The sequence below is a fragment of the Pecten maximus genome, chromosome 16, assembly GCF_902652985.1.
Source record: "Pecten maximus chromosome 16, xPecMax1.1, whole genome shotgun sequence".
NCBI lineage: Eukaryota > Metazoa > Mollusca > Bivalvia > Pectinida > Pectinidae > Pecten > Pecten maximus.
In genome coordinates this window covers 2028140-2044948 of record NC_047030.1, presented here as the reverse complement: position 1 = coordinate 2044948, position 16809 = coordinate 2028140, and the positions used below count along the sequence as shown (strand labels likewise).

At 35.9% G+C, this 16809-nt stretch overlaps 1 protein-coding gene across 2 annotated transcripts in view; it reads right to left on the bottom strand.

Moving 5' to 3' along the window:
- Positions 1-16809, bottom strand: part of LOC117345398 (cholecystokinin receptor type A-like) — a 54935-nt gene that overhangs the window by 17172 nt on the left and 20954 nt on the right. Inside the window, exon 1 of one of the 2 annotated variants that reach the window (XM_033908472.1) lies at positions 14290-14868. The exons of the other annotated variant lie outside the window; for it this stretch is intronic. The gene's annotated coding sequence lies outside the window, so the exon portion shown is untranslated. Of the gene's footprint in view, positions 1-14289; positions 14869-16809 lie in introns of those variants that run through there. 2 annotated transcript variants of the gene reach the window in all.

The following is a 16809-nucleotide window of genomic DNA, read 5'->3' as shown; positions in this document are numbered from 1 at the left end:
CGGACTGTCTTTTTTCTAATTTAATGTTTAATAAAGGATGAAAGGTCTAATGGTAGAATGAAGACTCATCACCGAAGACTTACCTATAATACACTCAGATGAAACAATATGATAAGATAAGTATGACGCTCTTTTTGTGAGTGCAAACATTTTTCAGTCATTTTATTCTGTGGACATTGCAGGATGTTTTTGTGAAGTCATCCTATATTGAGACATAGCTAGGTATCCGCATGCTCCCTTTCTCAGTGCTGATACATATATGTGCATTAGATGTGCTTATTAGAGCATGATACGCGCGCGTCGTTGCGTCGCCAACTAAAATCACGTGCATGCATACAAATGCCATTTCGTTGCTGTTATGTGCTTTTAAGTAAGAATGTCATTCCGATTTGACTGTCTGACCGAGTAAACATATCACTCACGTGTCTCTGGTATTCATGGAAATAAATGATGCATGTCGGAGTTGTTCAAGCGTGTAAATAACAATGATATGTATATACATTTCGATGTTTCATCGTGCGAAAGTTTAAAGCATTCCCCTGACGCCGAATTGATACAGATTTTGATAGTACATGTAGAAGTCATCGTGTCCGATTACCAATGTCAATGGTACCCTTTAGCCTGTGAGTAGATGGATTGGATCTTTCTCATTTATAAACCATTAAATTAGAAAACAGCTAGAACAGATAAGAAAAGTCAGCGGTCGTATCATGCATTAATAACAATGTTTGTTTAAACAGTATATAAATGTTCCAGATCGACAAACGAGAACCTGCTGGTGCAGATAGTCTCTGACTACAGTGTGGAGGGGGACTCTGCTATTACCGAATTAATGGCGTCATGTATCTCTCTACGTGTTTGCGATGATATCCTGCTCTTATTGTCGTCCAGTTTCATTTTCTATCGGCAATAATCTAGTGTTTAATATCCCGACATTCCCTAGGTGAGTGTTACCCCACAGGTTATTGATTTTTAAAATTGATTAATGCTTAAAAGCAGGACAAATTCTAGCGCTTTTCTTCGATCACTGTCCCGATCACAGACATCTTCAAACCAAAATAATCCCAGGAAACCTATCCAAGATAAGTGGTCTTGCTTGTTTTGGTAAACTAAATAATCTGCTTCTTTATGGTAGCTCCATGGAATGTGCGCCGTCGTGTGTTTGAATTAAAATTAAAAGAAAGCGCCGCTGCGGCTGTACAGAAGGTCAGAAACCTTACTCACACTCGACGTGGAAAAGGAACCTGAACTTAGGAATGTGAGCGAATTAAAGAATCAAAGAGAAAAATCCTCTCGGGTCCATTTATATCAACCTCTCAGGAGTAGCATAATTGCACAAAAAGTTTTTTGAAACTATAATTTATAAGCGAATTATAATATAAAAATTACAGAAACCCTACCTCAGAAAAAAGAAAAAGGAATGAAGGAGAAATCAAATACAAATGGGCAGAATTAGATCTATTTATATCAAAATCAGTTGTTACTTAATGACACAGTAGACATAGAAACAAAAATACGATTTTAAAGCCAACATAGTTTATTGACGAATTCAATGTTTTATGATTGGATTTCTGGACCAATATAGCTGTGTCGTAAGTCGTGGTCTCAATGGATGTGTGATTTGCATTGTAACTTTCCATTGTGTAAAAATCACGTGTTATTTGACCTTGATGGCAGTATCGATATATTAGCTTCATCAGGAATAGTATTCAAGACAATGGTAATTTTTGGGTTAAGTAAAGACGCAATATTTACATAAAATGGCGACGTCACAAACCATTAATAATTCATTTACTATTTTACTGTTTTTTAAATCATAAAATGTAATTTGGGATACTCACATTTAATCTGGGGTTAAATGTCCGTGCCTATCAGAGAATTATTTTTGATTTAAAATTGCATAACAATCTTAACTACAATAAATCACCTATACTTCGCGTGGGATTTACTATGGGGTTAATACGTGAGGAGAGTCAAATGATCATTAAAATCCATCACGATTATTTGTACGAAAATAAGACCCTTGGAAGGCGACAAAGCTATCGGTTATCGATAAAGGAGACTTGGTCCATAACTCTAATTTCATAATTCGTCATTCGCGAAATAAAAGACATTTCTAGATCAGTGTTTGAGAAGTCATGTATTCGCGAATATGTCTAAAGAAGTAAGTTAGGAAAATAAAGTATTAACAAAAATCTAAATGATTTACAGTAATCTTTTTTTTTTTTTTTTTTTCTGTATTAGATAGAATTTATTAAACACGTTCAAAAGATTCCACATTATATAGTGACTCATTTAATAGCCTGTATATCCTTAGTTCATCGAACAGTAACGGTGCAATGCTGGTCGAAAATCATTGTTACATACGGACTGTAACTCACCTAAGATGTATAAATAACAGATGTAATAATTCGGCTGATTTGAATTGAAAGTACATTGTATAAGACCTTATTTCATACTTTTTTCCACACCATCATTAATGGTTGGCTATTCAAATCACCGTGGTCCGTCCGTCGGTCCGTAAACAATTTACAGTAATCTTAAAACACGAGGATTAAGTATAACGCCTTGTCTTGCACCAAATGATTCCTCTTATTCTGAACATATTATTTCAATTAAAAAAAAAACAAAAAAAAACGGGGATTGAACTACTAAGTATTTAAGCACTGTTAAGATAAACATATACGGGGTCCATTGAAAACGGTTAAATGGTTATACTATACTTTTCATCTTCAGACATAAAGACATGCTCCAGGCCATCAACACTTAAAACGTGGAAATCTCCCATTTACAAGAATTATCAAATTTCGGTGAGATAACAACTTGAGCGCTTGTCTTCCACGTGATAAGAGATTAGAAGTGCTTATCTCCGGAGCGAGTTACACAGACTCCTATGGGGGTAGGTAGATTAGTTAATGTTTGTATACTGCGAGGTTAATCATAATAATTACCCCCACATACTTTAAGATGATATGCCACAGGCATTCTACACTACATAAACACAGAAAGTAACGATGTACATCAATTGTATCACGGTGTGATTGATGGAAACAGCCTCACAGAAATTGTAGAATAATAACTTAGGGAACCAGCCCCACACGAATTGTACAGTTATTACATACGTCGGTACTGTAAAGGCAATTAAGGTATTTTCGTCAGGAAGGTAAATTGCGAATGGAATAAAACTAAAAGCCCCAAACATCACATGACAATTTCCCTGCCACTTCATCCTATTCTCAGAACCTTACGTCATATCTCATTTTATCACAAAAATCTTTGGAACTGGAACTATTCTAGAAATATGGGTTGAAAAAATGTGAAACAAACAAATAACATCCTGTGAATCTATAGTTTGAGGGGGTAAGAACTCAGAATAATTTGGTATGGATTGTCGCCTTTAACTAACGACGGTGATTAATGTACATGTTAGATATGACTGTACTCCCACATAAATCTTTCATATAAAAGTATGCGATATTTTGTTATTGTTGTCTCAGTATCAACAGCAGCATGTCAGAGTCGTCATTTTTATGTTCAGTTTACACATATGGATTATCTATTAATGTGTCCAGCTGTTGAATGGCAGTTACTTAAAAAAAAAACACTCATTTGTCTATGCACATGTCTATGACACTGTGAACACATAATAGCCAAACGCAAGGCAAAAAAAAGAGAGAGACTACTTTCTGATGCTTGCCACCCAGAACATTGTCAAATGTCCGAAACCCTTTGGACAGAACGTTTTCTTGAAGAATATCCAGATATGTATTTTTCTTCAGAGTTGCGTCTTTGACATAACTTATAAAGAAATCCGGGCCCGCATTATCAATATTATATCACTGCTGTCTCTTAACTAGGTGCCTGCAGGTAGGGCGTAAGAAATCGTAAGGAGTGACTTAATCTGGGATCTCATCTTTTATCTAAATATCTTTCTTCCTAATGTCTCCCTTGATAATGCCTCACTTATGGCCTTCAGTTGAGTGTTCGCCGTTGTGAGGAAGGCTTTCGTTACTGTCAGCCGAAACATACCAGTCTATACTAATGCTTGTTGCTGCTTCTGCTTAACGCTCAGCAGTTTTTGGAGTGTGACCGCTGGTTTGCCTGTTGTCAGTTTAATGTGATCTAATGGGGTGTCCTGCTGGATGGGTGGCACTATAAAGTCGGCACCGGTTCCGAAATATCACAAGGAGACAAACACGATCATATAGCAGCCTCCCACACACATTCACCACACGCATGTATCACACAGACAAGGCCGTCCTTAAATGACTATAGCTGTTGTTTGGACGTTAAACAATACAAAACCAAACCAGTCCTAACTAAAAGCTGATTTGAGAAAATGTTCGAATAGATATATGACGCCATTGTAGACAAAAACGTATTTACTGACGTAAAGGTTAAAGGTTCATGGTGGATATATCTTTTTTTTTTTTTTTTTTATTTCATTCAATATCCGCACCAAAGGCAGTGCTACAATTTACCTCGAGCAGCTACGCAAATGAGTATTGATAACTGTTAATTCGGCTTGTGTAGACTGCAGTCCTATAATCATCGCTATTCTTCAAATAACAGTCAAACTCTACGAAAGCCATGTTTGTATGAACATGTCAGAGAGAACAGGAGATTTAAATGTAATCCACTAATCCTGCCGGAATCAGCAATGGCTATGATTTAAGTATCAAATGGTCTTCCAGCATATTTCACAATCAAGAACGATAATAGAAAATCTATATGACGTCACAATAACGCTTTATGGATAGTGTCTGCAGTTCAGGATGTACATTTTTATGTTAGGTTCATTAATACCACCCACACTAACACAGTACGACAAAGATGTAATGGTCAATGCACTCTTGGTGCGGCAAATTTTGCACAGAAAGTTATACAATAACGTAAACACAAAAACGATGTCATCAAAATAAATATACAACAACAGTGACATCACAGTAAATAAACAGCAATGGCGTCATCACAGTAAATAAACAGCAATGACGTCATCACAGTAAATAAACAGCAATGACGTCATCACAGTATATATAAAACAACATATTCGTGTTTGTCTTCTTAAGATAGCGCGAAACTGATGTCGAATTTATAGTGCTCCCTCACTGACGCTTACTGCCGAGGACATCCAGCAGGACACCCCATCTGGTCACACTATACTGACAACAGGCGAACCAATTGTCTCACTCCCTTGAGCGAGAGTAGTAACTACATGCTTGGGCTAGGAGACAGAACCCAAAATCATTTCTAACATGGGAGAACCTCAACTATAGGTCAAAAGTATGGCATTGTCACAAGGGAGACATAAGGAAGAAGAAATTTGCTTCGATAGATTTTTTTTTTTAATATCACAGATTTTGTCGCCTTTTCGTATCATGCAATGGAAATAGCAGTTACACATTTTACGCCCTACATGTAGAGCTGATCTTATGGAATTCCGCTCAAAATATATCAAAATATAAGTTTTCGTTTTAAGCTTAATCTACACGTCTAGGGTGTTCGATATAGGAAGCAGTTCATTTTAATCATAACTTCTATAAAGGCAAATATTGGATGGATTTCAAGATAGAAAACAAAACCCCAGAAACTGTGGCGAAAAATCGTCACAGCAGTCAACAAGATATCTTATTATCCACGTATGTATAAGCTTTCCAGATACACACTATCTAATAATGGCCACCATGTCGGTGTCTGGTCAATATTTCCTTGACAAAAAGCCATAAATTTGGGGTACTTAGACTTATTGAACTGGTCATGGGAAGATAACTACAGTTATTACGTTAGTACAATCACCGTCAAGAGGGGCTGTAGTCCTCGGATAGGTTGATTTGATCCCATTTCTCCAAAGGTGATTTAGAAATAATCGCCAACCTGCAGTTGTACAGATGTGCTTTTAGAATAATGACGGAGCAAATGTATTCTTTGATATTTCGTACTGTACGTAAAGGTTTAACGCCCCCCTCCCCCCCCCCATCGCAACAACTAGGATCATATGGGGATAGAAACAGAAGGAAAGAAATTAAAGAAAATCTAACATGCTAATATTCTCACAGAAGCTAGTGTAAACCTCAGAAATATTAGACAGAAAAGATATACATCGTTCAAGTAGCTTTGCGAATGGATGCAACATATCGATTTTCAATTCCCTCTGAAAAGGGGCAAAAGGAATAAAAATCCACTGGGAACCCACTCATATTTACTTCCTACAGTATGCTTCAGGGAGATAACGCTATAAAGTCGGTATCAGTGTCGCGCTCTCATAAGAAACACACTGCAGCCTCCAAAAGCACACACACATACATGTATGAATAATGACTGACCAAACTGGAAAAGTTCGTAAAGGTCCGCAAATGGTGGACCAAAAATCCACCGATACTCCACCCTGTCATAATGATTGATAATAATTTGTTTTTATTTATCTATCTCTTGTATGCTGATGCATGAAAAACGTGGCCATAACTTCAGCAAACTTAAATTCTTTTCCGATTGACACTCTGTTTAGTTTAACATTTTAACACAATTTCTATCTATTAGTTGAACACTGTTATAAATATTCTTAAACGCTAATTTAAGATTTATGAACGACATATAACTATTTCAAACAAAATAACATAACAGTATATATTAAATAAAAATAAAATATTATGGGTAATGTCATTGGTATTTCCTGACAAATACTCCGACTTTATTAGGTCTTGACCAAGGATACCAATAATGGAGAAAATCACTTACCCTCCTTTAGAGGAGAACATTTTAGTTTATACGCCTGGCATGTATAATTACGACAGAAATATGTTTGGCATTTAAAGTCTTGTAATTAGGGAGCCAAGCCTTGCAATCTATTAAACGTAACACGCAGTACAGTTGCTTCCAATAAACTTGGGATAATTGGAATTTGTTGTTAAACGGTAAAATTACTGTGTGGTAATGGTTTATATATGGCACTTTGTCTGAAAACTGAAGCTTCATGTAAAATAGGCATCCTACTGTAATGTACGTAAACTTGTTAGGCAACCGAGGTAATTCATTTTGACAAAGCATTAATGTTTAAAATGGAGATATAAAGCCAGTGGGGAGCTGTATATTATCGATTGTCGTATTCTTTGTTGATCAATTACATATAAATGTCGATCTTGAGCGGAAACTTGATATATTGGTGAACATTATATTAATATGGCCTTCGATATCAACAATGAGAAATCTGAATGAACAGCTGGCCACGTGAGTTATATTTGTTATAGTTTACGCCCTATTAGCACAATAAGGTTATTTTAAGACTGCATACCACACAGAACAACTGACCACGTAGCTGTCTGTACATTAATATAGAAAATCTACACAGCTGCCTACTCTCGATCTAATTACCAACACAAGATGTTTGATAAACAGCTGGCCTTTACTCTCAACAAAGACAAAAAGAAAATCTTAACAAATGTATTTCAAATTCCAGTTAATTTCTGAGCCAAACTCGTCTATGTCAGATTTAATTTATCGGGATTTAACGACCTCTAAACAGCATTGACCATACGAAGACGGGTGTACACTAGTTCTGGGATCACATGCGAACGGTTTTACAATGCTAACAAACCATCATACCTGGACATGCCATCCAAGCTCGTCTCATTGTAATGATAACTGCCCAAATAACAAGGCCTTACATGTATATGAAATCGAAAACATGGGTTGTCGGCAGGCACAGTGGTAACACATTTGCATTTCACCAGGACGGCATGATTATAGAAGGCGACTTAAAGTTGGCTCTCTGGAAAATCGTAGATTTTTATCCATGTCCTCTTTTTAGTAGACATTGAAGAGACCAAAATAGATCTTCTACCCCCATTACAACATTTAGGATATTTAATGTTCCCTTTTCTTTCTCTACTGTCTTTACGTGCTTTGTTTATTACTTTAGATGTTTCCTCATATGATCCTGGCTGTTCTGATCTGATATCAAACGGTATTGGGTGAGGTACTCCGGTTTGCTCTCATACTAGGAGCTCTCGCGAACTTCCATCTTATTATATATATAAGTCAGTGAGTGTAATTAACATACGTTGATATAACGTGTTTTCCCATTGTTGTGAAATAAATGAAGTGCACGTACTTTGACCGTGTGACACGTGAACACTGCAAGAAGACATATGAAGTACAGAACATATTTGTGTTTTAAGTTAAGAGATCTCTCAGAACATTTAGGAAGACCATACTTGTATATTATGTTTGATTAGGTACATTATCATTGGTTGTATTGTATTTCAGCCTCACTCATTTTAGAACGCAGCCATTTTGTTTTAAAATCTTATCAACGTCATTATGTCAATATCGAGCATGATCCAGCACAGCTGATATAACCGATTTCAACGACTAACATTAGAATAGGCATCAGACAAAAATTTGCATCAGTGTCACCTCAACGTATAAGATAAGTCGGTATCTAATACCATAGACACCTTTGTTGGTGTAGAATTCCTATACATACCACAGACGCTTTGTCGGTGGCTTACGGTATCGCTGATAAAGGAAAAATAAAACAGATATCATTGATAAAACACGGTACACAAAGAAAGCAGACACCTATTTCAGTGAAAGTGACGTCCGTGCTGCCTGCTGATACGTTCCTGCGAAGTAACATTGATCCGTTTATCTGTGGTATCTTTATTAGTGTCTATATGGGCGTCAGTGTCGTAAAAATATTGGAAAATGGCGACATCTACTGCGGTAAGTGATAGACAGTCAATATCCAACAATAGCCTTGGGGCCAATATTTTCTACAAATACAAATTACTTGATAAGTGGTTTATAGCGCTGTAAGTGGTCTCCTCAGGCGGTTTAAGATCTTCATATAATAGCTAATGCTGGGAAATATACCAAGTGTTGCTTATCCATTGATCCCACGGAAGAAAACCGGGTTCCTATCGTAAGGATACAGGATATATTTATAAAAAAAGCCTTAACAGGCTTCGTATTTTATGTGGACTAGTTTGAAAATAAACCTGATCGAACACGACAAGATCAGGAATCAGCGGGTGATTGCTCTTATCGAACGCGCACACACCTAGATGTCAGTCTGAAACAAGGGGATATCTCGGTAAAGGGTAGGCATGGGGAGATGATTTGCTGCCGTGGTGTGATTGACATTTGTCGACATATTATGCAAGGTGATGCGTTCTATTGTACTAACCCATATCGTGACTAAGACACAATCATGGCCGACTGCGTGCGATTACACGACGCCCATACGGAGTACTGGTAAACAAAGATAAGCACGGGAAGTGCCAAGTAGACCATTGTAAAGAATTGATGTATTTATAATTAGCTCGTCGAGGTCACATACAGTACCATCATTGTCATCTGTTGAGGATTTATAAATAAAAGGACCTAAATATACAATACAGATATATATATATTTTACTTAGACATCCAGATATTGACCTTTCATTAGATCTTTTTAGAGTTCCTTCGATGCCTTTAGGTATCAACACTTTAGGTTATAAGCACTGCTGACGAGTCCTTAAAGGACGAAATATCTGTACAGTGCATTTTATCTATCATACTTTTTGTTTTTACTCTGCACCATCTTACTCCCAATTGGTATTGAACTGTGTTGATATCTTGTGTATATTATCATAAAGGCATATTACCATTCCTCAAAAGGAAATGTTTCCCTTTTTAATAAAGGGACCGCATGTATTGTAAGAGAGCAGAAAACTCTGCACATTGTGTTTTATTTATTATTATTTGGTAATCGATAATCGGTCATGTTGTGACAAGGATCGAACATAAATACGTAAAACATTTTTGAACAACAGCAGCAAAGATTCGTTCTTAAGATATCGCAATACGCAATGTTAAGCGGAAAGTGATTTTCGTATATTGTTGGATGATAACAAACGATAAATGTTTATATATAGTACATGGAAATGGCTGACAGAGCGTCGGCCAAGGTAGAATTGAAGATTTGCTTTAAACTTGATCTAAGCCGTCATTTGACTAAGATGTTGCTGTGACATCCTACCCATAACAAACCACTGTTACCGCAATAAGTTGAGACGGATACACAAACTTTTTTTCTGTCCAAACTGTCCCGGTTTATCAACTCAAGGAAATCATTAAGCGGCAAAGGTGTCGCTTAAGCACCAGTTTTAATCAATCCTTTGATTAACGTCGACATTTTAATTGGTTGACCCTTGACCTGTAGAACGTATCAGCATGCGCATTGGCGCTATTTCATTATCGAAACCATGGTTACCTGTTACAAATATTCGTCCACGATGTAGTAACGGATGCTTTAATGCTATCGCATGGTATTACAAACATCATCCAAAGCAAATCTAGGTCGTTTAGGGATAGTGCTTGATTTAATGGATCATTATTAAGTGGGATTTTACTGTAATGTCACGACAAAGAAATATTGCCACATTATCCCTTCCGGTCCATTATACTGAAACCGGAAGTGGCAATTTATGTTGTTTTGTGTCATTCACAACGGTGAGCGCCATGCATTAGTGGGTCATGGCCGGAGGATATAACTCATTGTCTTCTTGATACTGGTGAAAGTTCGACTTCAATATCGTATAGCCTTTGGATTCACTTTGATTTAGCGTTTAATTTTCGGCATAGCCGTATAATATTCGTTTGTTCCTGGATATGACGCGACAGGTGGCGTTACTAGTCAAGATGAAGTATGTGAATGGTCAATGTAGCGGTAAATGCAGTTAAAAACGAAATGCATGCTGAATAAGTGGATGTATCTTTTCAAATGACACATTGATAAAATTATATTCCTGATTCAAATGCAGTCTTATTACCAAAACTGATTTAAACTGATCTAATTTTGTTATTAGTTCGTTGATTTACTTCACCAGAAGTTTTATATTATAACCACCAGCATTAAAACTATGCCGTTTATCTTTTTTTAAAAGATATGTCTTGTTTTAGCTTTCCATCGACAATTTAGGGCAAACTAATACCAGAAAGGAACTTTCACAAGAAGTAAAATATAAAATAAAAATGTTAGATTCTAAACATCACTCATAAAAAGGAACTCTTACAAGAAGTAAAACACAAAATAACTATGTTAGATTCTAAAGATCGCTCATTACAAAAGAACTTGTTGCAAATCACATCATCACATTTGAGGGTAAAGGGCGATTGCAAGTAATATATTATTTTACTCAAATTTTAGCCGATAACTGGACGTAAACAGATTAGCTCCATGATGAATAAACGCGACCAAAATACTTATAGAAAGTGTAATTATCGCGATCATTAATTAGCAGAATACTTCCAGCGCAAAAAAGGCTAATATAAGCCAACTGTCAAGATGTTTACAGATTTTTATGAAAAACACACTTTTTGTAGCAAGAACATTAGAAAGTATTCGGTTTTTCACATTTGAAACGATGGTACAACTATCCTTTCTCTTTTAAACTTTGTAAATAGGAATGTTTGCAAACTTTAATTTGTTGATAGGAATGTTTTGAAATTTTAATTTGTCGGGTTGATACAGTATTGCGACATACCATGGGAATTTCATATAATATGCATATAAATGTTCAATTACGGATGCTGTCACTGTGTTTGTGTGTTAATGATTTTCTAATTATTTTCTGCTTTCTATAGTAATCACTGTACATCTATTAAATAATATTATCAACATACACACACATACGAATGTATGTATATATAATATATATATAAACAAAGGTGAATAGTGTCAATGTGATTGTAACCCTCTTAACTAAGCATCATTATATTTATTACATGCCTTACAGGGTAAAGTTGGGTGAGATGTGGTGACTTGCTAGTTATGTATAATTGATTTATCTCCTTCCTATGAACAATCTCAATTGATAATCTTATTTGATTTGGACTTAATCAGAATTATACAATTTTATGTTTTATTTTAAATTCTTATATGGTACCAGTTTATATGCGGTAGGGAGATGCGTGTTTGGTCAACACATGAGTAGAAGACTACTGGTATTTACCAGATGGACATTATAGTCAGAAACTCTGTTGTTGATCAGGCACTTGTCTCTCTCCTGCATAGTAAACGAGTTCTCATAAATATTTAACAATAATTTCAAAATTATTATTATAAGAAAATACATAAGATTATCGTAATATATTATTCACAAATACTCTTTCTATATATATATACTGTTATTTCCATTCTTGACTAATAACCAAATACTAATTATTTGAAATAAATGTAATAATTTATGGAGAGAACATTAATATAGGCTTAGCCTGATGTTCAATCCATTTGATTATCAATAAAATATGTTGAAATGAAATACCATGGGAACACTGCAGCTGGCATACTAAGAGCATTATTTTATACACAAGTGGACACACACTACTAAACTAATAATGTTACTTTGTTAGCTGACATTACACGTGTCTGTAAACTTCACAAAAACAAAAAACAAAACAAAAACAAAACTATAAAACTGGATACTGTTGTTGGAGTTGATTGGTATACTGTACATATGTACTCCCGATCTGAGCTATCAATATACTTCATTATAGACTATTTTACGGAACCTATTGTGGAGAATGTTCGTGTTTAGTACATGTTCCCCGAAATAATAGGATCATATGAGTACGGTGTCTAGGATATCATCAACGGAAGGGACAAAACAGGGGAAGATGAGAGTTTGCGGCCCGTGCAACATTCAAGATCAAAACAGGAAATAGAAATAGTATCCATCTTGTTTGGGGTATGACATCTTTTAAGCAGTCGGGGTCTTATAGTACAGGTAGCTAGGGTATCCAAATTGAAAGAGACCAAAGTTCCGGAAGGTAAACCGTTAGTTACTATCCTTGTAATCATCAGAATCGTATTAAGTACGGTAATGTAGAGTTACACATATAAAACTAACCAAATCGCATGATAAAAAACAGACATTTTGTAAGGAGTCCTTCATCCTCGGAACAGACGGAAAGAAAGGGTAGACTGTTTACTCAGGTTTACTGTCCTCGAAATACACTGTAACATGATCATACAAGTACGAATATTTAGGATGACACCAGCAGAAGGTTGTAAATCCTTTGATAGAAATAGGCAATTTGTCCTGGCGATAGTATATGTATCATATGAGCACGTGTATTAAGTGTGTACATTAACAAATGAAAAAATAAGCGTAAGCAGAAAGAGAACAAACGAAGGAGAAAGTGCGGACAAAAGAGAAAAAAAAATGTTTTGTAAAAGGTTATATTTACTCTTATATATCAGCCAAGAAGAATTCATTTTATATGTTAGGATTCAATATTTGAGTCATGGTGTCGACTCTAAAAATGAAACATATATGTCTAATTTCAGGGAAACGACTTTCAAGGTAAAAACATGGACAAATACCTTACATTGTTCTGTATTAACTCCCATAATAGTAATTAAAGAGATATTGATGCTTGTTTTCCGACAAATCATTATCAGTATTGAGGAAAAAGAAAACTTTCATTCATTTTTCCCATTACACATATGTTACATCACTTAAAACGGGCGATATTTTGTGAGGATATATCTTATATCTTATGACTACCCTGTAGCAATCCTGTCTCAATCCTCAGGTACTTAATAACGCTGTATAAGATACCATCAACAACATAAGCATTGGGGACTGTTCGTGATGTTGAAGATAAAAATAATGTTCACGCTTAAAATTTTATTACAATACATAATGTCCCCAGTCAACCGAAACCAGAATCGATAAAAAGCATTGCCTAGGTCGACATTGTATCATATGGTATTTCCGAATCTAGATCTTGGCAGCTTCACAGACCTTCCAACCTTTAACATAACCAATTCTGTCATGAAATATGCAACAAAGAAGTCTCTCCTGTGACAAAATTAATGGCGACCTTGGAATAGCTTGAAATAACGTTAAAACACATGGAATTCTCGCGAGATTGTGTAATAGTATCATGCATACTATCTAGCTCTGTTGCAATTTCATGGATAACAAACATGGATCATATGCTTACAGATATCTGTGGGGGCAACCTTAGAGAAAACAAAATGTAGAAAAAAGAGTACATAGGGAGTACACGGGATAAATAAAGATTCCGGCTGTTGTAGCGGGCACGGCAAATCAATTATTGAATATTCGATGTCCGCTTTGTGGCAGACAGAAGTAAAGCGTATAACCTATCAAATCCCTACAGGTGCCTTAGTAACCTTTTACTGTGGGCTACTAAGGATAAGACGTGGTATATCTAGCTAGGCAATGGACGTAAACAAACTGAAATCAATAAGATATATGACCTGATGCCAAGTCTTACCTTCAAAAATTAGAGTACCAACGGCTTCCTCAGCAAATGACCAGCGGTCAAGTCGACTCTTCAAACTCGATATCCTTTTTGAGTTTCGCACAGTGTTATTATATGAAAGTCATCAATTCACTAATTAACGAATGTAAGCCAATAAAATGTCTTCACCCAAATGTAGTAATAATCTTATTTGAGGAACTTAATTATACGACGAGAAAATACCCGTCAAATTCTAAACGCCTGAACTATATAAGATTTCCTGATTTTCGCGAACTATCTATATCAATGTTGACCGTGCATATCTATTAACATCATATTTTATGACGTAATACAATCAGCAAGAAGATATTCTGTAATCCAAACTTTCCCCCGCGGTAAGCCGGGTTTTTATAATGTGCATAAGCAACGTCTAAACACCAGTCTGGTAACTAAAAAAGTCAAGGGAAAGGAATGATGTAGAGCCAAACACCAAACGTTCTCGTCTATCACGTCCCTTAAATGAGAAATGGGAGGTATGCTTACACGGACAAAATAGTTTGAAATCCGTCTCAAACGAAGCTATCAAGAATTCACATTACGAACATGTGACACTTTGCTGTTAATATTTTATGGCCTATAATCAATTTTGTTTACATACGCATTTTATAACGAGCTCACAGCGATTGGTCGATACCAGCAAAGCCTCCCATGCTGCCGTTTTCGGTCTGTAATGGTTGATAACGTGAAGCGACAGTTTAAGAAACACAGTTTGACTAACCTTGTACCTATGTATCGCGAAACAGCGTCATTAAATAATAACGTCACACATGCTCGTGGGGCACCCGAAAGGGTTCACTGTATTGATAATATGATTAACAATAGGTAATGAAACTAATGAAAGAATGATGAACTTGTAACAATAAGCAATATGTATAATTTTCTTACAACTAAGTCCATATGCATTTTAATCATAACTAGAATATTTTTTGTTGAAAGTGTGTTTAAGTTTACCTAGATAAAAATATGTATTCCCAAAGGACCCCGGAGATCCAAACCAAAAATCTCCAATTATTAATTAAAATTTGGCATGCTAATTAATCACATTAAAAACTTTTTGCAACCTTTAAGCACATTTGACAATACTTGTGAAACGCCTCTAGCTTGATTCAATGTTGAAAATTTATTAATTATTTGATTCCTCCTAATTGTGCCCAACCTATTCCACGGCTAATTCCAACAGAGACACTACGAACATGTTATTACATTGACAAGTTGCAGCTGTTACGTCAGCAGTATTTCCCACGACATTGAATATTCGATCGTATGCTATTTAGATAAAATTAATGAATACATGTAATTTGAACCCAGAGACAACGTAGTCGATTTGGGTGTTTTAAGAATAGGTAATCAGTCTTTATAAACTATTTGCGAAAGATCAATGGTTGATGTGGTGTTTAAAATAATTAAATACTGAGCAACAAAAATTAATAATTACACGTGGGTGTGAATTTCTTAGTTGTCGTTTGAATAGCATTAATGTGAATGGTTTAATTTGAATGGTTAAAGTGAATGGTTCAATGTGAATGGTTTAATGTTAATGGTTTAATGTGAATGGTTAAAGAGAATGGTCCAATGTGAATGGTTTAAAGTGAATGGTTTAAAGTGAATGGTTTAAAGTGAGCTCTGAGTGAGACACATGTCTGTCTTATTCATTAGAACTCCGCAAGTGGTCAACTTGTTGTCATCAATTTCAAATTTCTTTATCAAGTCATGTTCGTGCCTATTGATTCATCGTTAAGGTGCTTTTATACATTTTTGTAAACCCTTTTTAATGTTACATAGTTCAAATGTACAAGATTGATTATGAAAAAAACGACCGCCAAAAAAGGAACAAACAAAACGATGTGAAATATATTTCAATCTCTGCTATTTCTATCGTAAAGTTTGATTATGTTGATATATTTAAATCTATTTTGGTTTCTGTAAAGAGTATGCTACAATGTTAACACACACGCGGGCCGACGGACACACACGAGGGCTGACGGACACGCACGAGGGCTGACGGACACACACGCGGGCTAATGATACACACGCGGGCTGACGGACACACACGCGGGCTGACGGACACACGCGGGCTGACGGACACACACGAGGGCTGACGGACACACACGCGGGCTGACGGACACACACGAGGGCTGACGGACACGCACGAGGGCTGACGGACACGCACGAGGGATAATGATACACACGATGGCTAATGAAATTGATTGTCTAAATAAATAGATGAACCTGAATTACAAATATTTTGTTTCTGTCTGAACTATTATCTCCATAAGCTTTATACAATGTATCTAGACCCACTGTTTTCCTTGCACGACTAGGGGTTTTCGTTGTTTTCAATTCCCGGCAATGTTGTCAACACCCGTGTTTTAAATTCTTAGGACGTGTGACGTCGTTGAAGAACCAGACTCTATTTACATTACATATATGTATATTTGACTTTTTAAAAATCTTTATTTTCTTTATAATTTGCAATCCCCGATTAAGCATGAG